We start from the raw sequence: 27,621 nt of genomic DNA on the forward strand, positions 1-27,621 counted from the left end.
CTACAGTGGGGCGGGCACTGCAAAAGCCACAAAATTTAAACTACAACCAAGAACAGGGAGAGGAGGTGGGGAAGACAGTTTCAACAGAGATGTGAGGAATCACAGTGCAAATTATAAAACTAGAAAAATATATACTGATCTCTGTATATTTGCAGAACAGTAAGACAACAGATATCTAAGCAACAATTTAGCTCTATAATACAGAATAATACAGAAAAATATACTCAGCTCTATATATTTGCAGATAGTCTTGTAAGGCTCTCTCTCAGTGCACAGGTTCCAATTTAAATGCAGGCTGTTATTAGTAAGCGGGTTTAAGTGCATATGCGTGGGGGTAAGCAATGCCAACACTGGCTAAGCAACTCTGAAGCTAACTCTCTGTAAGTAGATGTAATGGCAGGTTAGCAGTGCTTACCATCGTGCAAACTCACTTACAATGCTCAAAAGTGCCTTAATCACTCTGTATCCAGTGGCCGTTGTTCTGCCCATCAACAAAATAAACAACCATATAGGTCTTGAACCCAGGACCCTATACACCATATTCCCAGTAGTTATCCACCAAGCCATCACAGAAGTGCAGAAGAATGAGGTAGTAGTAGTAAACATGTCCTTACCATAATATAACCAAACTGAACCTGTGAAAGGCATCAGTATACAGTCATATGTGCCATAACCCACTACATAACATAAATATATGAACTGGAGTACAGCAGTAAGCCCAAAAGTGTGGTGTAATTATAATAGCATGTCGAAGTCCCCAGTAAAACACAAGGACCCCACAGAGTGTACGCACACATCAATTAGGGATACTAGGCATACATATAAGGTGTAATGAATAATAACACAATGCCAAAAAGGCATTATAATGAATGTGTAATGTAGGCAATGCTAAGCATTGCACAGGCCATCTTACGAGGTGTGAGCAATGTGTAGACTAGCTAACTCTTTGTGGCCAGTGGTATACCCCTTTAAGCAATGCCAACCTTAGATAAACAGGTTTGCCCATAGCTTAGCCTTTTCAAAACTGGCCAATCACAGAAAAGTGCAGGAAATTGGCCCTACTTAAATCCAAGAGATGGGAATATAACCCATAACTAGGGGTTCCTATTACATTATTGAAATCATGAAACATCGAACACTACAAGATCGAACTTGTATGTTCAATGTTTCATAATTTCGAATACGTAAAAAAAAAATAAAAAACAAAAAACATAAATCAACTGTTGTAAGCAGGGAAGCAAGCACCCCTGCACCCCCCCACACCCCTTGCTCTTTAAATATACCAACTCCGAGATCGCACTATAGTGCGGACAGGGAATATTTCCCTTTACTGCACTGTAGTGCGATCTCGGAGTTGGTATATTTAAAGAGCAGGGGGTATGGGGGGGTGCAGGGGGGCTTGTCCCCTGCTTACAACAGTTATTTAACTGTTGACCTTTTTTTTTTCTTTTTTTTTTAGATCAAATTGCTGAAACTTCGATTAACTGTATTCAGTGTTTACAGTTTCGAAGTTTCAGCAATTCGATAACGTAATAAGAACCCCATAACTGGTTGTAGCTTCCCCTTGCAGGCACTATGGCAGTAAGGGGAGAAGGAGTGTGCTTCCGGGTGCAGCACTGGTGCATCCAGGAGTCCAAGGTCATGGCAGGACTCCTAGTTAAAGACCATGCACAGAGGCTGCTGCAGGGCCAGTACCAGGGCTCCCAATATAAGGCAGAGGCCTGGGACAGTCTCACCCGTGATCTCACCAGTGCCACTGACATACCCTAAACTGGTGAGCAGGTCAGGCACCACTATGCTGACCTGAAGCGGCGGAAGGGGGACCTCTTGGAGGAGTGGCTCCAAGAGGCTAGAGCATCAGGGGATGTTCCAGCCATGTGTAAGTATCATCCCAGTATGTGTATAATAAGTGCCAGCTCAGGTATATCATAGATAGGTATGGCTAAATATTCCTCTTATGTCTCCTACAGCTGCAAAGGAGCAGGCAGTGAACCAGGAGGCCCAGATCTGCCACCTGGCACTGTTGTGATGCGAGGCAGGTCAGTAATGCTCATGCTTTTACTGTCATAGGAAATAAAAATAAAAGTAGTAGTAAATTAATTGCTAGTATAAAACCTGTATTGTTCAAGGCAAGTACTGTATACACTAGAGAATATGGCAGGAAGAGTCTCATATTGTTTGTATGGCAATAAAAGTGTAATATCCTGACAAGATAGGTCTAACTGTTGGACTGCATGTGTATATTCTGGTATCATATGGTAATGTAGATTTGCAGTCATGCAATAGTACTGTAGTATTAAAAATAAGTTATGTACTCACCATAACGTTCCATCTGAGTAGGTAACTTCATTTGTCAACAACCTGTGGGTATTGGATCTGACCCGGATCCGAGCCGACAGCTTTCCAAGCTAGAGATCCGAGCTTCAAGCTCCTCCCCCTTACCCATAACACCCTGCTACCTCCTTCCAATCCTCAGATCCCGTTTGCCCATCTATATAGCCTCACAATGACAAAACAACAATCTGAAGAATCCTAACCTAAGGATTAACAAATGACCTGAAAAAAACATCCTAGGGTTCAGGTAATCAAAGAACCAGGTTAGGGGGAAGGAGGGAGGGTCGGTTGCTGACAAATGAAGTTACCTACTCAGATGGAACGTTATGGTGAGTACATAACTTCTTTATCTGAAGTATGTAACTTCATTTGATCATCAACCTGTGGGACAGAGTCTCCAGCTACCAAAAACTTGGGAGGTCCTTAAGGAAGGATATTCCGGAGCACTGCAGAGCCAAAAGTCACCCTTCCTCTAGACACTAAATCCAATTTATAGTGAGAGATAAAGGTATGAGAGGATGCCCAAGTAGCTGCAAAGCAAATGTCATCCAAGGAAACTCTCGACCAGAATGCAGCAAATGTAGCCATAGAGCGGGTAGAATGAGCATGAACCCCTGTAGGCTCTGGCAGGCCAGATAGTTTGTATGTGAGCAGAATGCAATTCGAAATCCATCTGGCCAGAGTCACCATTGACACAGGCTTACCCAAGAAGGGTTTTGCAAAGGAAACAAAGAGCTGATCAGACTTGTGGAATGCAGCTGTTCTGTGTAAATAAAAATGAAACTGTCTATGAACATCTAATAAATGAAGTTTGTACTCCCCTTTGTTTTGATAGTTAGGGAAAAAAACTGGGAGATAATGGACTGATTGATGTTCACTTCGGAGGCCACTTTAGGTAGAAAGGATGGGTTAGTCCTGAGAGAGACCCTGTCCTTATGGAAAACAAGATATGGGGCTTTAATACAGAGGGCCTGAAGCTCTGACACCCTTCTAGCTGAGGTAATAGCTACCAAAAAGACAGTTTTCCAGAACAAGAATTTCAAATTAACAGAAGCTGCTGGTTCAAAAGGTGGTCCAGTCAGAGCCTGAATGACCAAAGTTAGATCCCATGGAGGGAAGGGGTTCCTAGCAGGAGGTCTCAAGAGGAATGTACCTTTCAGAAAGGTCTTGCAAATCTTGGAGGACGCGAGGGGATTGAGATTGTCTCCAGTGAAAATGGGAGATGGCAGCCATTTGAATCTTTACAGTAGAAGAACTGGCCCCTTGCTGAAAAATATGAGAAAGGAAATCAAGCACTGCTGGGATGGGAGCAGTGAAAGGGTCCAAATTCCTATGAGACACCCAAATGGAAAACCGCTTCCATTTACTATTGTAAACCTTTCTGGTAGAAGGCTTATGCGCCGCTACCAGGATAGATCTGACTGCAGACAAGATACTGGAAGTCCTAGCAACTAGTGGAACTGGATCAAACAAGCTGAGAGCTTGAGATCAACCAGATTTGGGGGTATCAATCCCAAAAGATGAGATATCAGATCTGGGATGGGAACCAAGATCCAGAGAGGAGCTATAAGATGAGACCGTAGGCACGGGAACCAGGCTTGACGAGGGCAGAATGGGGCTATGAGGATAATCTTGTTCCCCAACCGATGAGCTTTCTGTAAGAATTTTGTTATCAACGGAAGAGGAGGATAAGCATAAAGAAGACCGGGTGGCCAAGCATGAACTAGACCATCTCTGGGGCTTTCCCCCGGAGGGGGGATTAGAGTGAAAAACTCGCTGCACTTTGCGTTGGAAGGTGATGCAAAGAGATCACAGCAAGGCTGACCCCACTTGCGGAAGATCTGTTTCACTACTAAGGGATTCAGAGACCACTCATAAGGTGAGAGGATAGTTCGACTCAGTTTGTCCGCTAGGATGTTGGACTGACCCAGAATGTGCATTGCTAACAGGAAATGGTTGGTGGATATCGCCCAGTCCCAAACTCTCATGGCCTCTCAGCAAAGAGGGTAAGACCTGGTCCCCCCTGTTTTTTGATGTACCAGACCACTGACATGTTATCCGACTGAATCCCAATAGTCCCAGGGGGGAGAAAGGCATGAAGGGCTTGCAACACTAGAAGCACTGCCCTCATCTCCAGGACATTGATATGCAGAATGGTCACTGTCTGAGTCCATGTACCTTGGACAGTTCTGCCCGCATAATGACCCCCTCCCAAGGTGAGAAGCATCCGTGGTTACCATGGTTTGGGGTTGCGGCATAACAAACAGTCGACTTTCCTGAAGCTCTTGAGATTGGAGCCACCACATGAGGGAATTTCTGCAAACTCTGCTGAGAGGAATCGGTAAGTCCAACGGGTGGCGAAGGATGGACCACTGAACCTGCAAAGTCCACTGGAGAATCCTCATGTGCAAGCGAGCTAAGGGCGTGAGATTGATTGCTGCTGCCATGGACCCTAAAGCTCTCAGGGCTAACTCCGCTGATGGGGCAGGTGACTGAAGAAGAGCTAAAATGTGTAAGGTCAAACTGCGAAGTCTGTCTGATGTCAAGAAGGCCTTGGTCTGAAGCGTGTCTATTCTGGCCCCTATGAACTCCAAGACTTGAACTGGTTGAAGGGATGACTTCTTCAAGTTTATGGTGATCCCCAATTGGGATGCTAGAAGTAGGAAGCAATCCCTGGCTAAGCAGAGTAGATGCCTGGTGGGGGCGGTAAGGAACCAGTCGTCTAGGTAAGGAAAAACCTGTATTCCCTGAAGTCTCAGGTGGGCTGCTACAACTGCCATGACCTTGGTGAACACCCTGGGGGCTGTGGTGAGGCTGAAGGGTAGGACCCTGAACTGGTAATGACTGGCCCCTAGCCAAAAGTTGAGGAACCTCCTGGATTGCCTGTCCATGAGAATGTGATAGTACGCATCCTTGAAGTCTATGGAGCACATCCAGTTCTTTTCCTGCAGCAGGGGCAGAATGGATTGAAGTGTGACCATCCGGAATTTCTCCTTGGCAGTGAAGAGGTTCATTGTTGAAAGGTTGAGGATCGGCTTTAAGTCCCCCATCTTCTTTGGCACCAAAAAGAACCTGGAGTAACTGCCTAATCCGGATTGGCCTGGGGGGACGTGCTGGATGGCTCTTTTTTCTAGCAGCTTTTGTACCTCTAAAGCTGCAGCCTCCCTCTGACTGGGTGGTACATTGGGGAGGCACCTCAACTGAGGAGGCAGGTTTATGAAGGGGATTGAGTAACCTCTGGATATTATTTGAAGCACCCAGTGATCTGTTGTGATGGACTCCCATTGGGCCAAGTGCTTCAAAAAATGCCCCCCGACTGCCTCCAGAGAGGAGCAGTCGGGCAACCTCTCAGGGTTGCTGCATGGGTCGGTCAGAAAAAGGTTCCCACGACCCAAAATGTTTCGCCCCCCCCTCTGCCTCTGGGCCGGCGTCCACCTTGTCACCCTCTGCCTCTGAAGGATGAAGGGTCCAGAGCGTAATGGGACTGCTGAGACTTCCGGAACCACATCTTCTTTTGTCCTCTCTGGTTCCTGGAAAAGGACCTTTGTGGAGCTGAGAAGCGGACTCCAACGGCAGACAGCATCTTCCCATCTTTCTCGCTCTGAACCAATGTGTTGCGGACGGTCTTTCCAAACAGGGTAGAACCGTCAAAGGGTGCGTTCGTGAAGGATGCCTTGAAAGGTTCCACAAAGTCACAAAGCCGGAGCCAGACATGACGCCTTAGGATGATGCCAGACCCACTGGCTGTAGCGGCCCCCTCCATGGCATGGGAAAGTAGCCACATAGACGTGTTTGAAACAGATTTCAGAGTGGCCATGCGAGCCGAGAAAGTCCGTTTGTCCTCGGCTGACATGGACTCAGGGGGAGACTCAGCATATTCTTTCATCAGATCCTGCTGAAGTCTAATTACATGGGCCAAATAATTCAGCGCCGTTATGGAAAAGGTAGCTGAAGCAAACATCCACTTCCCGATACAATCCATCGTCCGGGACTCCTTATCAGGGGGATGGATCGAGGAACTATCCTGTACAAGTTCCTTCTTGGCGGCTGCTGCCACCACCATGGCATCTACTGGGGAACTCTTACTCCAAGTCATCCTATCCACAGGGGGACTAAGGATCCTATGTGGCCTCCTGGGGATTGGCTCTACAGTATCCAGTTCCTTCCATGCCCTGGTAGTGATGAGGTCAACCAGGGGGTCAGCTGGAGGGGACACCCAAGAGGTAGACGGGCCTGCATCGAACGCCTCCAGGAACACCGACTCGTCCGAGGAAGATTTTTGGTCTGACCACCCCCCCTTTAGGTGAAGCATTTCCATAATGTCTCCAAAGGAGACGTCCTTGGGAGGTGACCTGGGGGAACCTTCCCCTTCCACCAAATCGGTGTCCTCCATGAGGGGCTCAGGGGAGTCCAAGTGCCTCCTCTTACACTTACGTTTGTGAGGGGCCTCCTCGGTGGGACTGTCCGAGGAGGGCTCACCAACAGGGTCATGTTCTGCCAGTGGAACGGGCTGGGGCATCAACGCAGGCTGTCCCTAGGACTGGATGATGGAAGACAAGCCCAGCTGCCAGGGAGTGGGGACAGGATCTGAAGACAGAGCAGGGGGTCTCGAACCTCTCGAGAGGACCCCCTCCACCACGTAGAAAGCCAAGGGTGAACCGATCTCTCTGGGTTATGTGGTTAACACCCTCGGATCCGGCGTGGGGATTGGTGTCGGAGCCAAAGCTCTCAGACCCGAGAGGGAAGTGTGCTCCGACCGAAACGGAGCCGAAGACACACTGGCCCCCTTGGATCCTATGCATGGCTCTCAGCCCTGAGAGCTCGGATCCAAAAGTGGATCTGACAAACTCGAGGGCATGGCCGGCGGGGAGGTAGCAATAACCATCGGCGCCGACTCCCTGACTCCGAGACTCCTAGGATCCGAAGGCTCCGAAACCCGATAGTGGATCAGAGAAGGAGCTATCGGGGCAAAAAGTGTGGCTGAACTCTCCCCGGAGGGGGGGAGGCAGCAGCACTCCCATCTGCAGTTGGGTTTGGAGAAAGCAATGCATCATCCGGTCCATATCTGCGTCGTAGAGGCTACGGGTCGACCTAGAGGAGGCTGCCGAAGTTGGCTGGGAGGGCCGACGCGATGACCTTGAAGATGGTCGGGCCTCCTCCTCTGGCTCTGGTGAGAAGTGTGGAGAATGGAGCCGAGGGGAGGAAGGCCCGGAGACCTTCTGGGGTGAGGAGAGCAGCTTGGCAGGCAGGGCCAAGGGGGCCGAGTCAGCCCGCCGCTTGTGGCTTCTATGCCTCTCTTTCTCCCTATCTCTCTCTCTCTCTCCTCTCTCCCTTGTCTTTTTAGAGTCCCTCTCTCCCTGGAAAGAAGTGGGAGGTTGAGTCCCAGCCAGGGGAGAGGGGACAGCAGGCTAAACAGCCGCAGCCGTGGCTGTAGCCACTGAGGGAGAGGAGGAGGAAGCCGACTCCGTGGGTAGGAGACCCGCCAGAATCAGCTTATTCCTCCTATCCCTCAGGGCCCGGGGGTTAAAGGTTGTGCAAATTTAGCAGCCTGATGACAAATGCGGTACCTCCAGGTAGAGGATGCACTGAGTGTGTCCATCCACTGGGGAATGCTTATGGCCACACTCAGTGCACTTAGAAAAGATGGCCTTTGGGGCCTCGGCCATGATTTCTGAACTAAAACACACACACGCCCACACAAACACCTAAGAGGAAAAGGGAGTCTTCTAAGCTTTAAACTATGAGGGGACGGTAAAACTCAGGGGTTTAAACTAAGAAATTATACTATCCACATACACCCAAAAACTAAGAAAGATTTTGAGAAAAATCTACTCACAAATCGCGTAAACGCTAGGAGCTCGAGAAACTCATGCCTGACAAAGCCGCGGCAAACAAGATCTGAGGATTGGAAGGAGGTAGCAGGGTATTATGGGTAAGGGGAGGAGCTTGGATCTCTAGCTTGGAAAGCTGCCGGCTCGGATCCGGGTCAGATCCGATACCTACAGGTTGATGATCAAATGAAGTTACCTACTTCAGATGCACTGTTACCCACACCATGGACCATAAATTGAATGTGTAGGAATACCTGTATATGACAGGTGTAATCCCCAGAGGCCATTTAGTACAATTGAGAGATACATAGACAGTAAACAGGGAAAATGCAGACAACAAAAAATAAATAGCACATACAACTGAGATGTGAACTGTTGTTTTTAGCACACATAGCCACGGTTCAAATCCTGCCAGTGGTAGTCTGTATACAGAATCATACCCCGCAACTGTACAGATATGTCCAGAATGTCTATTAAAGTGGCCCATATCTAATGCCTATCAGCCTGTCCCCTTGGGAAATCAGTGGGATGATCCCAGATGTATAGGCAGCAAACAGGAAATACAACTGATTGACACACATCTATGACAACAAACCTGGCACACTAGCACCTCCCCAATACCTTATATGACTAAGAAGCCACTTATGTCCCATTTACACCCCAACTTGTTAAGCTGTGACCAGAGTGTGTACAGTAACAGAGTGAGATGTATGTACATAATAGTAATGTGGAACCTGGTACTGTGTGTGGGAACATTCAGGTAGTGCTAATAAACATTTCTCCCACAGGTCTGTCAGATACCAACACTGTGCCCAGAAATACAAGAACGATATGCAGTTGCTCTGAATAATGAGGTATTATACATCACTGTCACCCACACTGTCCTACAACATATAACTGTCTAGGAATACTGTATAAGAGTGTTGTTATACAAGGTCAGAATGCACAAGCACAGGGGATTAATAAGACAGAAAGCAGATTGGAGATGTACAGCAATATCAATATATCAGACACAACTGTAATGGGCAGTGTTTTTAAGTTGTAGCAGACACAGCCATAATCTGAATCCTGTGAGTAGAATTAGACTGCATACAAATTTATACCCCACAACTGTACACATGAGGCCAGAATGTCCAGTATATGTACCCATATCTGCTGCCTGTCCTCCTGGTAAGTCTGTGGGATGATCCCAGATGTGTAGCCAGCAAACAGAGAATACAAGTGATTGTCAACAATCATGAAAACACACCTGTCACTGTAGTAACCCCCAAAACTGTTAGGAGAGTAATATTTCAAGTATGGCCTATCTACAATCTCATGTTGTTAAGCTGTGACCAGAGTGTGTACAGTAACAGAGTGAGATGTATGTGCATAATACTAATGTGTAATCTGGAACCTTGTGTGGCAACAGTCAGGTAGTGCTAAAAAACATTGCTCCCACAGGTACGTTGGATACGAACACTGTGCTGAGAAATACAGACCAATATAACCTGTACTGGTACTGTCCACCTTGGTATTGTAGGGGATTGTGAGTGTTGCAGTTTCTCTGAATAATAAAGTATCACTGGTCACTGTTGCCCACACTGTGCTACATACTATAATAGTGTAGGAAAGCATGTATATGTGTGTGTCAGGTCAGTCAAGGTGGAAGAGGGCAATATTCTAGATATGTCCAGGCACACCAGCATGTGGTCAACACATGGCCAGAGTCTGTGCAGAAAGAGTTTGATAGCATAGTGCAAAACATCAACCCTGAATCTGGGAGTATGTGTACAAACTGTTAGTCAGTGTTAACAAACATTCCCTCTACAGCTATACCAGGTAAGAGGTGTATACTGCAGGTAAAACCGGTTCATGTGTAATGATGTTGACAGCCATATCATTGTAAAATAGAGGTCTATAGGGTAGTGTAGTAAGACTTGTAAGTTTCAGATAACAGCACTGGCTAGGAAAGTAATGTAGAGTACAGGAATATATTACTTGTTAATTGACATCTTTCTCCCCCCGCCTTATCTCCAACAATAATCAACATACCAACCCCAACTGGTATTTACTAACTCTGATACTGTCCAATTGTTTGTTAATATTTTAATGATTCTCATGCATATGCCATATTGAATTATTCCAACATTGCTGGCATGGTGCCATCAACGTACCTACATGCTGTTCTTATTACCACTGTGGTCCCATATATGCATGTGTTTTGTTTGCTATGCAACTGTTCCGTATCTGGTGTCTGGGTTAATGGGAATATCTCTGCATGTTGTTATACCTAACCCTGGAATGTGTTGACTATTACTAACCCATATATGATGTTGAAATCTAAGTACTATAGCATGCTTGGGAAGGCCAGTCCCAGCGGACCCACCTGTCCCACCTCAGCTGGCCGAGGCACCGGGCAGGCTCCGGGCTCCAGCATGTCTGGGGCCCAACCTCACACCTCCCTGTTCGTTGGTCCTGCACCACCTTCGGGTGGAACCGCTTCAGGGGATGGGGCTCACCCCCTCTGGGAGTGGGCACGGACAGGCACCTGTCACCCGTTGCCAGATTGGGGTCATGGTGTGTAGAGAGATCAACGAGTAGGTCGGTGATCTTCTACGCCAGCTCGAGGGCCGTGTGTCACAATTAGAGAGTCAGCCTGGCTCTGCAGCTCAGCCCCCAGCACAGCCACCTTCAGGGCTGTGAAGGTGCAGTGGTGACTGCCCATTACCACTAGGGGGCTTGTGGGCTTCCGATATCCCAACACCCCTCCCCATCAAGGTGTTTACCCCCCACGTGTCATATACCACCCCTGTATGTGTCTTGTGTGTCTTGTCTGTTAACCTACCCAACCTACCTCCCCAAATATACCTACTACCCCTCCCCAACATCCCACTCTCACCTGAAAAACAAAAAAAGGGCAATCTGTTCCCACAAAAAAAAATCTCGCCCCCTACATAGCTGTCCATTTCGCACACTTGTCCACTGGACACATGTAATCTGGTCTAATTCTCTGCACAACTTATTATTGTTGTTCTCACCCCTCTCCCAGGGGTTTGTGTCCAAATCTACCTTCAAATTCAGTGAATATGCACAGCTGTTGCTGTAGAAGAAATGGGCAGCTATGGACCTTCCCTACACCCTTCCTGCACATCCCTAGCTATTTTCCCTACTGTCTTTCCCTCTTTGTGCCCCTTTTTCACCACTTTCCTATCAACCCTTTTTTCTTTTCTTTTAAAGAATTCGCATGGGGGTAAGCGGGAGTAAGCACTTTTAAGCAGCAGTAAGTGGGTCTAAGCCTGTTTGCATGGGGGTAAGCACTGCCTACACATATTAAGCAATTTAGAAGCTAACTGAGTATAAGAAACTGTAACCAGAAGTTAGCAGTGCTTACCTCTGCACAAATCCACTTACAACTGCTTTAAAGTGCCTTAATCACTCTGTATCCAATGGCCAGTGTTCTGCCCAACAACAAAATAAACAGCCTCTACAAGGCTCAAACCCAGGACCCTGCACACCATAGACAAAGTGATTTACCACTAAGCCATGCCAAATATACATAAAAATGATGTTTTCAGAAACTTATAATCCAACCCAGTCATGCAACAGTACAGAGAATGTATACCAACATCTAGATGTATGTGTGTGTGTAAATATATTAATATCTAAACAGATACAACATATCACTCTCTCTCTCTCTCTCTATATATATATATATATATATATAAATATATATACATATATAAATATGTATGAACATATATACATGCAAATGCCTACATCGACACATATATATGTCTACACCTATATGTCTACATATACACAGCAAGTTACATATATGTAAGCAGATATATAATCTATGTAGGTATATACGGACATAGTTATATATATGTAAGCATATATATATATATATATATATATATATATATATATATATATATATATATATATATATATCCATATAGGTATATATGGACATACATGTGTAGATATCAATGGGAGATTAACTAAATCATACATGTCCACATGCACCATTAATGGGGTTGAGAGGCCCCAAACAATATACGTCTTGTACGAATAGGTATACCCACCCCCCACAGCCAAACACGTCTGCCCGCAATACACAAGTGTTGAACCAGGTCCTGACACATCATGGGCACAAGATGTTAACAGTACTACATCCCACCTGTATGATGTCAGGCTGGTATTGGTAACATATCATGCAGTACAGTCTAGCTCCTATAGGACATGTAAAATGTGGAAGCTAGCAACACCCTCAGGATACATATACACAGACAAATACATGCACAGATATATATATATATATATATATATATATATATATATATATATATATATATATATATATATACACACACACACACACATATATATATATATATATATATATATATATATATAATATATAGATATACATGTGACTACACATACATACGCAGAGATATGTACAGGAAGATACTCATGTAGTAGGTGCACACAAAATGGAACAACCACTATGCCTACAGTTAACACCCTACCAACTGGACACTGGATGAGCCACCCATACAAATGACATATGTTGCCTGCAACATATACCCACAGAGAGGTCATAGGATAAAACACCACACACAGGTTTGCAGAAATGGAATGCCTTTATTTGCGTACTATTACAGATGTATATGCCATGTCATAGCTGTTCAGACACTGACATCCATATAAACAGAGTAATGCAACTGTGAAACAGTTAAACTAATACAGTAGTCTGGAAAGGTCCACAACTGTTGCTGTCCAGGCCAAGCCCTTCAAATCGTACAACAGTAATGACAGACTGGGCCACAAATTACCACACAATCAGCAGTAAGTGATGCAAGTGTATAGTCCAGCAGCCTCTATCTACACTCTGTACACAATCACTAGGTGGTAGAGACTTCAGTTGGTCAGATGGGATGTAACTGATACATAACATGGCATAACTGACACCATCACAGGCACACTGGCAAACAGAACAGTCTGTATGGCAGGAGGCAGTAGGCCTACAGTAACCCACTTTATGTAAGCAATGCAAAGATAGGTTAAATGTATGGTACTGTACATCCAGATACCTTACGGCAGCCCACCCCTGATACCCCTACATTTTGTAACAGCCTAGGTTATGTATGGTGTATCCCCCCTAGACTCAGTACTACAGGGCTATATACCACTGTTAGATACACTGACCTCTGGAGTGCATATGGGCACACATGTATTGTGTAGGTGAAGCCCACACATATATGGCCCTAGCCCCACCATATGTGTGGTGGATACAACAGCAGTGGACTGCTGGCAAGAATGGCAGTGTGGTATACATATATGTGCATATGTATCACTATCTGTATATGTGTAGACATATAATGCTCTGTATATGTATATATCTGGGTGTGTATATGCATATCTATGTACATATACACACCCATCTATATATGCCAATATGTACATGTATAATTATCTATATAGATATCTGGATAATCATATATACATATATATTCACCATACGTCCTGAACATGGGGTGTAGCCCTACCTCAGCCCCTATAGTCCCAACTCCGTAGTGTAAGGGAATGTTGGTATGTATAGCAGGTATATTAGTAGACTATTGCTACTGTAATAGGGATTGTCTTCACAGACATGGTGTGTGTGAGAGGTCACATCTGCTTTTCACATGTGCGCCATTGGCTACTGACAGACACCCTAAGGACATCATGGTACAGAACCGTTGCAAGCACATAATGCAACTGTGAACTACAGCAGAGATATTGGCCAATAGATGTGGGCATTCTGACACACTCTGTACAGTCCAGAGGTATACACAGAACCCCTTAGTGCAGAACATGTGGACCAAGCCTGACAGTATGGATGTTAACAACCATGTAGATGGGTATAACACATAACGACTGGTATAGATTTGCCCCCATAGAGTATGCATTCACACACCCCTGTCTGTCCTGACACATAATAACTGCTGGTACAGAGGTGCCATGGCCACATACTACCCACTAGATATTGACATACATCTGTACAATATCCCACTACTCCATCAGACATACATGACTGTTAAGGGAGGCCCGGCAGCAGTACTTCTGGCAAGCATCTGCACATGACATCTCACTGGGTAAGTACAACAAGCTGCTAGGTATGTAACAAAGGACTGTGCAGGCTACAGGCAGACTGGCTCAACACTGGCCTACACCTCCTATGGGGGAATGCACATGTACCTGCATATATAGCAGGCTGTACAGGCATGTCACAGCACAGGGTAAGATACACCTGTGTGGAAGTGCATAACCACAACCAATGTGAACACAGCCACATATGGTAAGCTAGCATAATATTTCAGTATATGAACTATCTCTTCAACACCATCCTCATATGTGCCACTCACACACTAACCCTACGTATACTGGGCCACTACACAGTGTGGCCTGATGCCCGTCTGTGATATGGGATGTGTGTGTATGTCCCTACAAACATGTAAGCCAATACGGTAACATACAGTGGAGCAGCATGTAACATCAAATAGGACGGGACCTAGAACGATGACATCTATCACAGTCTGTACACAGGCCAAGGTACATATTGACAATACACACACTGTTGACATTCACCATAAGTACACAGACCTCAGTACTGTACAAAAAACCACAGAACGCCCAGGTTATGTCATCAAATATAACACCTACTGTACATAACATGTGTAGCAGTCTGATATCTCACTGGCTTGTTACCAGATATGATGGCACTAATTATGGTGTACAGCACAAATGCACCTCTTAATGCATGACATATGTACAAAGGTTGATAGAGTTGTGACTGGAAGTACATACACAGGACCAATATTGACATGTTGCTGTGATAACGTCTTACATTTACTGTTGTAACAGGGTTTGTCGCAACATATGCCCTATGAGGGATATGAAGTCAGTAACTGTCCCGGCTATAACATCTACAAACTGCAATCCTCACACTACATTCTGCAGTTCACAGATACATGCTATGTGGATAACACATGAAACCAAAGGCACCACACACTGCCCAGTCTGCAGATGACCCTACAGATGGGGAGTCCTCATAAAATAGAACTGGCATGACAGGTATTAATACATGCAGGACAGCCATATCCGTACACACTCTGTTAAACCAACATTACTCCGAATGCAGTATAGCAGCACTTACACTCTGTAGTCAGGTCAGGCACATCCCCCTCCTGTGTGTTGGCCTGTTTCCACAGTGTGTGTTGTCAGATGTAAATCCCCAATCCATCTGAGATGCTGTTTGCCAAACAACAGATCAAATTCCTGCTCATAGTGAATGGAAAGACCCAACACCAACATGATGTTCCTAGATACTGGAGTGTGTTTCCATGCACTTGGCTATGGGAATGTTACCACAGCTGTTCCACATGCAATCAGCTAGGGGAGGGCTAAAATCCGTGCAGAGGCCATCAGCTAATCATGAGCATCACTTAAAATGCACATGCTGCTGCCTAAGCAAGGCAGGTGTAGGTCTCCACATTCACCAATAAGGGAGTGAGAGAGGCAGACAGAGGCAATGACAAATTAGGGAGGGGTGGGAGAGTAAAATCTAAGCATGTTTGTGTCACACACCTACCAGCACAGGGTATCAAACCCCTGATGACTATGTAGTGCTATCACAGTTTTGTGCAGTTATTGGATGCATCACATGGGTTACCTGTTGTGGAGCCCTCAGAACATATATGTGATGGTGAGTGACATCTGCAACAGGGATATGGTAGCTATACGGTAGGTGACATACACGTGCCTGTCCTCATGAACTGGTGCCACTGTCAACACAGCCACACTCTCACAGGGACACACACACATTGATACACTTGGCAGGGACAGGATTAAAACTCATCAGTAGTGGGACTACCACAACACATCACTGTGCAGGTATCACATGCACCACATGGGTCACATGGAGGTTATATGGGCAAAGGGTATGGGGAGGTGTCTGACATCAGACAGCATGCTTCAGTATGCCACTGGGGGTTGTAGTGAGTGTGGATGTGATCATATGCTTCATACACCATGCACACAAACACACAGGGTGCCAGTACTGACATGCATGGGTGCATTTCTGCAAGGGTATGTGGTGGTTGACTGTGCCAGATGGCTATACAAGGCTAGGTGATGGGTATACCTTGGCATCAGGCCACATGACAATGGTCTGCATTGTGGCCCAGCATTGTGGTTTCTGCATTTGCCCACACAGGTGGGCATTGTATCCACCATCCAGTCACCTGGGTGACTATTGCGTGTGGCCAATGCTGTGCATTGCTTGCCATGTATGTGTTCCTTAGTCTATAACATAGACGGTGTCTGGGATGTGCACACCTCCCACATGCATGTACAGTGACATGTAGAACTGTACTTGGGGTGTCAGGACCATGTTGTGTACACAGATTATCATCAGATGTGCCAGTCTTGGCCACCTGTAGCAGGAACTGGTAATGGACAGCAGGTTAACCCTGCACCTACATTGATAGCATGCTAATGGCATTCCCTGTTGTCAGTGGCATCTGTCCATACAGGGCATGTTTTCAGACATGGTATGTCCTTTGTGGGTCACATGTGATGGCACCACAGATGTTCAGTGGGGAACATGGGGAAGGTGCACTGTCTGCATGTATGTGCCTATTGGACAGATGGACAGGGTGCCATGCCCTCTGTAGGCCACTGCAATCACTCCATCATTACTATCATTTGCCAATATGCAGTGTACTACACACATATTGGCTGTTGCCTCGGCGTGTGTGTGTGTGTGTGTGTGTGTGTGTGTGTGTGTGTGTGTGTGTGTGTGTGTGTGTGTATGAGACATGGGTTAAGTGTGTACTCTGGGTAATACTGGGGCTGCTAACTGTGATTGCCTGGCCTTGATGTCACATGTATGGGTATGGGTTTGCACCCCAGCCTCTCGGCTATTTCACATCTGTTATCCCTGTACAGTGGATATTGTGATATATACTAGGGCCGCCATATAAGAAATTTGCAAAACTCACTTCACACTGGGCCCAGGTGTCACACACTCACACCCACCTCCACACAGGATACGAGTTACACACACACACACACACACACACACACACACACACACACACACACACACACACACACACACACACATATGTCATGTCTGGGAGTAGAACCCCTACCTAATTAGTTTATTACACTACAGTACTATGCAGTTATAGTACACACCATGCAGAGATTACTGGAGTACTCCTTCCCCAAAGGTGTATATCACATTGGATGACATCAGCAGGATTGCCAAAGCAGGCCATTTGACATGTACTGAGTGTGACTAGCCTAAAATACATTGCTCCATACACAGAGATTGAAACACGTACAAAACATCCACAACCAACATGTGTGGGTATAGAATCCCTAACAGAGGTCTATATCACACTACATCATGGAGCTGTTATAGGACCCTCCATGGGGATTACTAGAGAGCTCCTTCCCCAAAGGTGTATTTCACAATGAATGACATCAGCAGGATTGCCAAAGTACTGTGTGTGACTAGTCTAAAATGCATTGCTCCCTACACAGAGATTGAAACACACACAAAACATCCACAACCGACATGTGGGGGTCTAGTACCCCTGACAGAAGTCTGTATCACACTACAGCATGGAGCTGTTATAGGACACACCACGGGGATTACTGGAGAGCTCCTTCCCCAAAGGTGTATTTCACAATAAATTACAGCAGGATTGCCAAAGTAGGGCATTTAACATGTACTGAGTGTGACTAGCCTAAAATGCATTGCTCCCTACACAGAGATTAAAACACACACAAAACATCCACAACTGACATGTGTTGGTATAGAACCCTTAACAGGGGTCTATAGTACACTACAGCATGGAGCTGTTATAGGACACACCATGGGGATTACTGGTGAGCTTAGGTATATTTCACAATGAATGACATCAGCAGGATTGCCAAAGTAGGGCATTTGACATGTACTGAGTGTGACTAGCCTAAAATGCATTGCTCCCTACAGAGAGATTGAAACACACACAAAACATCCACAACTGACATGTGTGGGTATAGAAGCCCTAACAGAGGTCTATATCACATTACAGGATGGAGCTGTTACAGGACACACCACAGGGATTACTGGAGAACTCCTTCCCCAAAGGTGTATTTCACAAGCGGTCTATATGACACTACAGCAGTACGCAGGTATGGTATGCACTATGGAGATAACTGGGCTACATCTTTCTTGCCAAAGTAGAGCATATGGATTGTATGGAGTGTGACTACCCTAAAAAGCATTGCTCTCTACATAGAGAGACAGACGCACACACTTGCCAAGTTTGGGATTAGAATACCTATCTAACTAATATATCATACTACAGCAGTAGAGGTATAAGATGTGCTATGGGGATTACTGGGCTAAATCCTCCCCAAAGGTGTATTTCTAGGTGGATGACATCAGCAGCCTTACCAAAGTAGAGCATTTAAATTGTAAGTGGTGTGACTACCCTAAAAAGCATTGCTTTCTACACAGACAGAAGCAGACTGATACACACATGCACTGTTGCCAAGGCTGGGGTTAGAACTCCTAACTATTTTACACTACAGCAGTACACAGTTACGGCACGTGCTATGGAGACTGCTGGGATACAGCATTCCCAAAGATGTATTTCTAGGTGGATGACATCAGTGGCCTTACCAAAGTAGAGAATTTCAATTGTAGGGAGTGTGACTACCCTAAAAACTCTGTACACAGACAAACATGCAAACACACAGTTGCCAAGGCTGGGGTTAAAACTCCTACCTAGCTATTATATCACACTATAGCAGTACACAGTTATGGTACATGGTATGGAGATGACTGGGATACAGCTTTCCCAGAGATGTATTTCTAGGTGGATGGCATCAGCAGCCTTACCAAAGTAGAGCATTTCAATTGTAGGGAGTGTGACCACCCTAACAAAACATTGCTCTCTACACAGACAGAGGTTTACTGACACACACACACACACACACACACACACACACACACACACACACACACACACACACACACACACACACACACACACAAAGTTGCCAAGGCTGAGGTTAGAACTCCTACCTATCTAGTTTATCACATTACAGCAGTACACAGTTATGGGATGTGCCACGGAGATTACTGGGCTAAAACTCTCCCAAAGGTGTATTTCACAGTGGATAGCCTCAGCATGCTTGTCATAGTGGGGCTATGGGGAGGGCAGTGTGTGTACATGGGCCATAACCCATTCATCTGGGGGTTGACATGCCACACGCGGGCACAACCTGGGTCATATTTCAGAGGTACGTGTATACAGCTGCTAGATAACTGCTTCCTTGAACAGTCATGTTGCACCATTGGCACGTGCACCACATACTCTGTAATGCTGACAGATACCGGTGGCTAGTATCTGAAGTGAGTGGCATCTGACCCTTGTGTGGTTGTGGCCTTTTGGCTGTGTGCTGGGTGGGACAGGCCTGGATGGCTCCTTGTCACAGTCACCCTCTTCCACACATCTATGTATGTCTACCTTTGGCTTATTATTGTGTGTGTTGTCCTTACATATATGCCTGTATTCCTATCCACTGTGTGCAAAGCATGAGTGGTGCATACTGAGGAGTGTCTGTGCTAACATCTGCGGCTTCCAGATATGTCTGGTCCACTGGTGTTTGCAGACATGGCCTTCATGTGTTTAAGTGTGTGAGCATGCCTAGTATGAGCTTTCAGTATGTTGTTGACTGACATTGCCTTCATTTCTCTAAGTGTGTGGGCATGCCCAGTATGGCCATCTGTATTGAATGTGTGGATCGAGTCCAGGTAGTTTGTTCTGCATTGCTGACCTTTGTGTTGTACACCTACAGGTAGCATGCTGTCTCTGCAGGGTATCCGTCGATCATTTGGCATTGAATGTTACTACATTTCTGCATAGGATGGGGGGCACACCTGACTATTTCTAAATTTCTACACAGGATTGTGGGGGGGGCACACCTGACTGTTACTATATTTCTATGTAGGATGGGGGGCACACCTGACTATTTCTACATTCCTACACAGGATTGGGAGGGGCACCCCTGACTGTTACTGCAATTCTATGTAGGATGGGGGGGCACACCTGACACTTATACACATTTGCTAGGACTGTATTAGTATGTCGGGTACTCCATTTCAGTGTGTAGTCTTACCTATCGTGCTGACTGGAGGCATACCAGTGTAATACAGATCTTAGCTTTTAATTACCTACATATTTGTTACTGACATTCTGCCCTTCAGAACTGACATCCCACTGCCTGACCTGCTGTAGTCTGTCTGTGTAGGCCTGGGGAGATTACCCATAGGCCTCATTCAGAGGCCATAGCATAGCCTTTGTTTGTGTTTGTCTACACCTGTCCTGCTGACTGTGACTGTTGTTGGGTATGTGAACCCCCCTGACTGGCATGTGTGAGTCACTTACCTTGTGGGTGTCCCAGTATTGAGGATGGTGCTGCAGGGCTGCCTATGTCGGATGCACATAGTACACTCCCTATACATGGTTAAGCACAGGTAGTCTCATGTTTGGCATCCCTTTTATTGTATGTGAAAGTCAGAGAGAGGTGTTATTCACTGGGTCCCTCCTGTGTCAGTGTATGTGCTATGCGTTGCCTCTTTGTCAAGTCCAGGACATACTGGGCATGCCTCCTTCTGCCTACTGGGGGAAGCTTTTTCCACAGGATCATATTGTGTAGCATAGCACAAATAAGGACAATTTGGGAACATGTAGCTGGTGAGTACTGCAAGGCTCCACCGGATGTATCCAGGCACCAGAACTGTGACTTCAGCATTCCAAACACATGCTCTACTATAATTTTGGTCTGTGCATGTTCCTCATTATTGAGTTCTTGTTCGGATGTGTGTGCATTTCTGATGGTTGTCATCAGCCACGGCTCCAGTGCGTATCCAGCATCCCCCACTAGGTGACCATCAGGGATGTCCCCATTGGCAAATCTCTGGTACAGCTGCATCAGATGCCAGATGTGGGAATCATGATAGCTTCCAGGGCAGCCAGCACACACATTCATTATTATGCCCTGGGCATCGCACATGACCTGGCAGTTAATGGGGGGGAAGCCCTTGCGGTTGATGTAGACCCTACCCCGCTCACTGGGTGGTGCTTTGATGCTTATGTGCGTGCAGGCTATAGCACCCACTACCTCAGGGTAGTCTGCTATTTGGTGGAACAGTTGCATATTGCTTGCCAATGCCTCACGGGTGTTGGGGAAATATATGTGCTCACCGACGTGCTGACATGGCATCCAAGAACTGGTGGAGTACCCTGGATGCTGATGCCTGTGAAATCCCCATCATATCCCCAGTTGGCCTTTGGAAGGTACCTGTGACTAGTATTCATAGGCCTACACATGCCTTGGTATCCACTGGGATGGGTTCCCCTCTGTTAGCTCTGTGTGTCAGGCATGGCCGGCACAGCTCAACAATTTGCTGTAGGAGGTTCCTATCCACCCTATAGCACTCCACTATCTCCAGCTCATGTAGCCCCTGGTAGGTTACTCTGGGTCTATATACTCTTCTCCATCTCCTCACTGTGGGTTGGTCGACAGCATTCACATCCTCACCACCCTCAGCCTCCTCCACAAGTTGTTGTATGATAGCTACTGCAGCCCCTATTATTTTGCTGTTGTAAGTATTAAAATTTCCCTGCTTGTTTACACCGATAGTGTAGAGTGTGGGAAAAACCAGAAGGGAAGGTGTTTGCATAGTTTATAGTGGTGTTCTGGGCTGGGCTGGTCTGCTGCCTATGTAATTGGCTGATTCTGATACATTTCACCTGCCAGCTAAGCTAGTTCTCCTTGATTACCTTCCTACTGCTGTTTTCCATTCCCATTGCCTTCCTGTTTAAGCCCATGTGCACAACATGCAGAGTGCTCAAATGTGCACACTGCTGCTATTTCTTGGTTTAACTTCTTTATTCTTTCTGTAAAACCCAGTGAGCAGTGTGCACACCCTCTTAGGCTTTGTAAAGAGTGCTAGGCAGGTTTAGACATACCCCCTAGCTTAGCTGTGCTAAGTTAGGAGCTAGCCACAGGGCTCCAATCCGCTTACAGTATGCCTGACACACACCTCCATGATGTCACCTAACTCCTAAGCTTTCACCAAGCTATTCCTACTCTTACACTGTTGGGACCTGACTGACATGCTGGGGAAAACTGGGATTCACTATCCTTCCCCTCATTTGCATAGGATTGCCTGCTAATGCATAGTTACATGTGTCACACTGAGCCTCTCCCCTTAGCAACCACTACTCACTGGCCATGTTGTCTTGCACCTGTCATTGACGTGCATGGCAGAATACTGATTTTAGTTAGAATGCTTAATTTAAGTTCATTTTGTTATTTTCCCCCGATCCCGTTTGCATGCCGCTGCCCTACTCTTAAACAGCTGAGATCGGTTAAAAAAAAAAGTTGATTTCTGTATTTTTTTTTTATGTTTGCAATGTCAATGGCCTTATACTTGGCCATCGGCATGCTTACTACATGATATGCAGCCTTTATTTGGAGCTGTCACAGCTCCATTTTGGATTTTGCAGAAATTTACTCAGTTACTAACCGAGTACCTTTCTGCAGATAACACTAGTCCTGCATGGACTGTTGCAAGCTTCCTGGATTGCAAAATCACCTCATTTGCATAGATTTCTCCTGCAAATGGGGTGATTTGCATACCAGGGCTTAGTCCGTGCAAGATTAGTGCAGGAGTGCTCGTGCAAGCCCCTGCAGGCTGTTCCTGGATCTCATGGCAGACATATTGCTTGCTTGAGCTCCTGCACCGATCTTACATGCCTTGCAAGCTTTTGAGAATCCGGGGATATGTTAAGACAGTGGGTGGAGTTTCACACACAAAACAGTATGTTAGGACCTGAGAGTCATGAAAGTTAACACAGAAAGTTCAACAGTTAAGATTAATTTTATAAAGGTGCAGAAATGAAAAAAAAAAAGTTAAAATATTAGTACATTCTTAGATTATTACTTTAGTTTCATTTCAGGTTATGACAGTAAAAACAAAGCCAATGAGGTTTCCATTTGATTTAATAATAAAGTTACAGCTTTTCACTTTCACTGTAGTACATTATTAGTTCAGTTACAGACTTGCAAGAATGTATTTATTAGTAACATTAGTTCAATTTACTATAATGCATTATCAGTTTGCTTACAGACTTACAAGAATGTATTAACAGCATATGTTTATTTCATGCAGGAAAATGTAACTAAAGTCAGGGCAGCAGGCAATGCTATCAGTTTATAATTATTAAAGCTATAAATATTATTTTAAGGACCTGATACTGTTTTTTATTTCCAGGTTGATTTTAAATACAGTCAAAAACATCAGCCACCCTGCGTTGCTCAAGATATAGAAAGGAGAAGGTTTGGAAGGCATAAGACAAAGAAAAGGACACTAAAACAGCCTCCAATACCTTAGCAGTGACTGGGATAATGCAGAGTAAGGCCTAAACTTGGCAAGAGCTGTGGTGCACAAGTCAACTATCTACAGAAAGTCTCCGTACAAACATGCATTTCTGTAAATTAGAGTTAAAGCAAGTATGTAAATGTTCTCATGTTTTCAGACCGTTGTATGACATTGTTAGTTTTCAGTTTATGTTTTTATTTTTGTTCAGACAATACTGACAGAAAAAAGTACTAATAGTTTAGTTTCCAGAATATAAAATTTACCAGATTTCAGTTATGCTGTTTTTATCTGTGTTCAGGTAACACTGGCAAACGACATTCCTTTAGTATTAGTTTAGTTTTCAGAATATACACAGCTATTTTAAATGCTCAGTATAAATATGTATCACTTTAATGTAAATTTAAGTCAAGGTTCAGAATATGGCATTCATATGAGTTCAGTATAGTACATTGCAGTCAGATTTCATTCTATAACATTCATACTCAGTTAAAATATGCAGTTACATCACACTTCACATGATTCAGCCATTAGTTTAAGGGTAATGTGACAGAATTATTTGTAAACAGTATTACTACATTGCACATCACATTATTCATTCAGTTTTAAGGTTAAAGTGACACAATTATTTGTAACAAGCTTATTAAAATAAGTTATCTAAAGAATAGGTAGATAACAGTTATTTAATATACTCAAGAAGTAACAGGGCAGGCTTAATGTGTTAATTAGTTTACAGATTACAGTGCACTTTACATGATTATTGTACATTAGACATAAAGTTAAAAGGACACTGACAGAGTATGCAAAAATATAGATCTGAAATACAGAAAGCACAGCTTTTAGTAAACTATTATAGCTCATAAATATTTACAGGATATTTAAGACACAAATGAAAAGGCAGACATCTATTACAGCATATAAAAATTAGAAAGATAAATATAATTATTAACAAATCTAGCTGAAAATTTACAGACACAAGTTAATACAGTATATGGTAATTGTGCTTCAAGATCAGTTATAAAGGTATCCCTCTAGTTCCGATTTCAGTTATTCTTCAGAAAACAGCCGTAATGTTTGGTAGGCTATATAATAAAAAATAGACTAAACAGTACAATGTTTAAAAATTTAAATCTATGGACAACAGAAGAAAAGGTTTCATTTGCTATAAGAGAGGGACATCATGGTACAATAAGGCACCAGTTCATAAGGTAAAAAAACAGGCAATAGTCAGTGTAATTTTACCATTACAGCATACAGCAATAGGAAAGAAACATAGGCAGGGTTAACAGCTCGCAATCTGTCTAACTTGACTGGAGACTCACAGAGACAAGTTGAAGATGTATATGGAATTTTCTTCATGTTGTTTCTGGAACAGCATGATTAAAAAATTACCTGGCCTAATCAGTTTTAGAAACCACAGAATTAAAAATCACTGATTTTCAGAATAATGTGCAGATTTTACATACATCACAACTTAGACTTGAAGAGTCTAAAGACTATGGATCTAGGTAATGGGGTAATCATTGGAGCAGGTATATTTCCTGCATATGGAGCTGTTAAAGCTATTTGAAACTAATAGTACATTTGAGACAATAAAGGACATCACTGTCTATCTGGACATATCTTCAGATTATGAGTGAGGTGGCATAAAGCCTGTATATTCAAATCAGATTACAGTATAAGGTAACTTGAAAAGAATGTCCTGTAAACTTTTGTCAGGGACCTCAGGGGGAGCTGTTAGACTGAGGGTTTTCACTGTATTCTTAATGAGTTCACTATACTAAATTAAGGTAGAATAATAGGCCTGAAAATTAGAGTCAGACTTGTGTTTTCATGTATACATTCAGTTTCAGGGAAGACAGTTCAATAGAAAGGAAACAATAATCTTGCTGGCTAAGCATGGGGCCTACAGAAATAACAGTTTCAGGGAAAGCTACATAATGTTCCTTTCTCAAGGGAAAGATATTTGTACTTGCAATAGAATGCTAGATAAAGAATAGACTGTGATGCACATGCAAGACAAGGCTTGGAAACCAAGGCTAAAGAGGCATGTAAACATTACATGGCTTTGGTATTATTAGGATATACTTCAGACATGGTCAGTTGAATCAGTTAAGTTAGTTTTTGGACTAATTTGCAAAAGGTCTTTACAGTACAGACACTCAAGCCTGAGTACATAAGTCAGGTCAAATATCTATACTATTCAAGAGGAAAAGACTGTTTCAGTTGGTAGTATTCAGGAGAATCAGATTATATGTTCAGACACTTTGGATATTTGTCAGCACTGTTACTGTTAACCAGCATTCCAGAATTTCTACAGACTGTTATTGTTTATCAGCACTGTTACTGGAGACAGTATTCGTATATTGTTAACATCTAATAAAGCATTCTTAGCCAAACTACAGCATGTGCAGAATTTATTCTGAAAAATACAAGAAGACTTGGCCCATAAAGGAGAAACTGGCACCTGTTCAGCATAAGTTTGGGTAATTAACAGATCAAGACTTCCATTCTAGTCTCATTCCAGTTGTTTCCAGTTAATTCTAGTATACTACAGTCTTATCAATTCTTTCACAGCCATTAAGGCCATTACTTTTAGTAGGCTGGGGGCAATGCATCATTTGAATTAACTAGGTATTCCTTGATTGAGAATGTGGTAAAGCCAATAAAACGTTTGTAGGGCAGAATAATGCTATATTATAATGCATTATAATAGGCAGTTTCTTTAACAACATTGAACCCTATATATGTGAGGCTAATTGAAATAAAAAAAGGATGGTGACATTTGTTGAGGATGCAGATCAGTCTGTAGTACAGCCCTCATCTTAAATAAAGACCAGAAGTTTGGCTTTCTTAATACAGGAATTCGGTGATTGCACTTCTGAATCCAAAGCATATAAAGAAGAAAAATATAGAGAAATCCCCATAGAAGAGTTGCTGGGTAAAGTCAAAAAGGCAGAACTGAATAAGGAATAGCAATCAAATCCAACATGGAAGGCACAATATTTGGCAGAATCAACTGAAGGACTTCAATTCCAGAATGTATTAGGATATTATTTTTGTTTGTGTGTGTTTGTTTTTGTAGGTTTGCTTATTTGGTTAATTCTGTTTTGCTTACCAGGGTGTTCAGCTGGGTTGTAACTATCTTCTATGATTGTCCAGAGAGAAAAGCTCTGCAGACAGATCATGAACATATATTAAAAAGAAGTTATGCATAGATGTGGCAGACAGCAACAACTCTTGCAGATATTGTGTCAAGTAAAGTTATGTTAGGTTAGAGAAGAATACAACATAAATGGATATTAGCTATAAATTTAGGCACTTAGATACAAAACTTATTCACTCAGTGAAATGTTTTCAGTTTCTGAAAGATACACCAGTAGATGAATGCACTGTTCAGAGTATATGTGAGAAATATTGTCTAATGTAAAAAAAAATGAATGATAGTAGAGCGAGGCAAGTATTTCCCTCATCTGTTGTTTGACATATGGGGAATAAAACTGAATGGATGTTGCGATACCCTCTGAATGATATTGACTCCAATATATCACCAGCACTCCTTCAGAGGGTATCGCAACATCCATTCAGTTTTGTTCTTACACTGTTTGACTGTCTATACTTTATTGACATATGGGGAATATCCAAGGAGTCCAATGAGTTCTGACCTTCTGGATTGTCATATGGCTATCAGGTGAGGGAGTCCTAGATTCAGTTCCGTTCATGGATGTGACATTCAGCATGACACTTCTGATTGTAACAATTAGCCTAGTAGTATAGATCAGAGTATAATGGTTATGCATTATTAATGAGCTTCATCCTGCAGTCTAGAGATTTATTTCCAAAGTTTTCACCTGCAAATGATATCACTCTAAACAGATCACTTAATCAGACTATACTTCCAGCTGAGCAGTACGATGAAGCACTTGTGTCTTGTGGGCTCACACAATTCATAAATAAAATGACCAAAATAAAATT

The 27,621-nt window shown here is 44.0% G+C and overlaps 1 long non-coding RNA gene across 1 annotated transcript in view; it reads left to right on the forward strand.

Annotated features, from left to right (window-relative positions):
- The window catches only part of LOC122795817, a 108,306-nt gene that overhangs the window by 35,069 nt on the left and 45,616 nt on the right, over nt 1–27,621 (forward strand). The window contains exon 3 of the long non-coding RNA XR_006363868.1: nt 23,542–23,780. This is a non-coding gene — a long non-coding RNA (uncharacterized LOC122795817). The remainder of the gene's footprint in view (nt 1–23,541; nt 23,781–27,621) is intronic.

Source organism: Protopterus annectens, chromosome 2.part2 (genome assembly GCF_019279795.1).
Source record: "Protopterus annectens isolate FY-2018-M chromosome 2.part2, PAN1.0, whole genome shotgun sequence".
Taxonomy (NCBI): domain Eukaryota; kingdom Metazoa; phylum Chordata; order Ceratodontiformes; family Protopteridae; genus Protopterus; species Protopterus annectens.